This window comes from Nycticebus coucang, chromosome X, assembly GCF_027406575.1.
Source record: "Nycticebus coucang isolate mNycCou1 chromosome X, mNycCou1.pri, whole genome shotgun sequence".
Classification (NCBI taxonomy): Eukaryota; Metazoa; Chordata; class Mammalia; order Primates; family Lorisidae; genus Nycticebus; species Nycticebus coucang.
In genome coordinates, this window is record NC_069804.1 from 52,608,554 (window position 1) to 52,611,451 (window position 2,898).

The following is a 2,898-nucleotide window of genomic DNA, read 5'->3' on the forward strand; positions in this document are numbered from 1 at the left end:
GAGACCCCTTTGAACTGTATTAAAATAAAGTTCGCGGCATGGGCGGTGCCTGTGGCTCAAAGGGATAGGGCGCTGGCCCCATATACCGGAGGTGGTGGGTTCAAGCCCAGCCCCGGCCAAAACTGCAAAAAAAAAAAAAGTTTGTGGCATTAGGAAGGTTGAGAACCCCTGCTCTATGCCTACACATGGGTCACTCCCTCACTTCTTACTCTCACCACTCATGTGCATTCCCTGACCACTTTAGATGGGTTGCCAGGGAAGGTCTTGCTGAGGTAATTCAAGGGAGAAATAAGAAAAAGATCTGAAGGAAGAGGTTTTTCTTTTTTTTTTTTTTTTTTTTTGTAGAGACAGAGTCTCACTTTATGGCCCTCGGTAGAGTGCCATGGCCTCACACAGCTCACAGCAACCTCCAACTCCTGGGCTTAAGCGATTCTCTTGCCTCAGCCTCCCAAGTAGCTGGGACTACAGGCGCCCGCCAGTTCAACGCCCGGCTATTTTTTGGTTGCAGTTTGGCCGGGGCCGGGTTTGAACCTGCCACCCTCGGTATATGGGGCCGGCGCCTTACTGACTGAGCCACAGGCGCCGCCCGGAAGAGGTTTTTCTTGACTATCGTAAGGGTACTCAGTCTCCTTGCTATGTTCCTTGCTATGTCCCCAGTACTCTGCACTTAACTGGCACTCTAAATCTTTTTCAAATGTGAAGGTTATTGGCAGGATATGAGATACAAATTTTGGGGTGAGATGATAAAGGCATTTTGTGTTAAACAACTTTGCTCCAAACCACGCTCCTTGACCACACTATCAAATGATGCAACCTCCTTTGTGCTGACATCATTACAATAAAAAAGAAAAGAAATTTTTTTTTTTTTTTTTTTTGTAGAGACAGAGTCTCACTGTACCACCCTTGGGTAGAGTGCCGTGGCGTCACACGGCTCACAGCAACCTCTAACTCTTGGGCTTACGCGATTCTCCTGCCTCAGCCTCCCAAGCAGCTGGGACCACAGGCGCCCACCACAACGCCCGGCTATTTTTTTGTTGCAGTTTGGCCGGGGCTGGGTTTGAACCCGCCACCCTTGGCATATGGGACCAGCGCCCTACTCACTGAGCCACAGGTGCCGTCAGAAAAGAAAAAAATTTTTAAAAATTGCAACCTATCCCCACAAATTTACCCTTACCTTGTTTTATTTCTCTCCATAGCATTTAGCAGTCATCCTATGTATACATAATACATATTTACTTATATGTTTCATTATATAATATATTCACATATGAATATGTAATATATAACATTAGATGACACTTATTATATACAAACAGATGGTAATTAGTTGCATATTGCATATTGACTATTATGTTACATAAAACGTGTAATCCTTATATGTAAATTTTATTACAGTCAGACTCACTTAACACGGAGATAGGTTCTGAGAAATGTCTCATTAGGCGATTTTGTCATTGTTTAAACATCATAGAGTGTGCTTTGATCGCAAACTTAGATGGGATAGCCTACTACATGCACCTAGCCTTGGTGGTGGATGGATTTTTCACACCCCCATCTGATTGCTTGGTAAATCAGATGGATTTAGGAGCATTCCGCTCCTAGGCTACAGTAACAGCACGTTGTTGTACTGAGTTCTGTAGGCAATTTGTGTATCTAAACATATATAAATATAGAAAAGGTACAGTAAAAAATACTCTGTCTTATACCTGTAATCCTAGCACTTTGGAAGGCCAAGGTGGAGACCATCCTGAGCAAAATGGCTAGAACTTGTCTTTGATAAAATTCGAAAAATTACTGGGGTATGGTGGTGCGCTAGTGTCTGTAGTCCTTGTAGTCCCAGCTACTGAGAAGGCTGACGCAGGAGGATCTTGAGCCCAAAAGTTTGAGGTTGCAGTGAGCTATGATGATGCCACTGCTCTATAGCCCCATTGATAGAGGGAGACCCTGTCTCAGAAACAAAAACATCGTGATATATGAGGTCCTTCGTTGACTGAAAGTTGTGGCACGTGACTGAATGTATGTGTGTATATATATATATATATAACTATTTCTGTATATAGTTACAGATACCTAGTATAATAATATTTATATGTGTTGGCCAGGAGCAGTGGCTCATGCCTGTAATCTTAGCATCTTAATACTCTGGAGGCTGAGGCTAGTGGATTGCTTGAGCTCTAGAATTTGAGACCAGCCTGAGCAAGAGTGAGACCTCTCTCTAAAAAAAGATTAAAACAATAGGCGGGCGTTGTGTGTGGGGGCACCTGTAGTCAAAGCTACTCGGGAGGCTGAGGCAAGAGGATTGCTTGAGCCCAAGAGTTTGAGGTTGCTGTGAGCTATGACCCCATAGCACTCTATCCAGGGTGACAAAGTGAGACTCTGTCTCAAAAAAAAAAAAAAATTCATATGTGAAATTAAATTTTTATCTATTTGTTACGTTATGGTCTGCCTCTCTCGCTAGAATGTGAGCTCCATGAGGACAAGGCAGAATTCCCAGCATCTGGCCCAAACCTTGAGCCAGAATGTTGAATGAACTTCATTGGCTGCCTGAGCCTCAGTCTCCTCATCTGTAGGATGGGTGTGCCGTTCCATCTGGAGGGCTGGAACCCCCCCACCCCACCACGTTCCGTTCCCTTTTCCCACTCGCCAGAGCACGGCTTCCGGAATACCACAGTTCGAGTTTACATTTTCCCATATTCTGGGCGCTGATACCCACCACGTGCACCAGGCACTAGCCAGGCAGGACTACCACCCCCAGCATGCCGCGCGCATTCGGGACGTACCACAATCTGTAGGGGTATCTAAGTCTCAAAATGGGAGAAAGACGCGTGGGATTAAGGGTAGACACCCCCTTTCTAAGGCACTTGTGGTACGTTCCAGCCGGGGTGGTGGTGGGGCGCT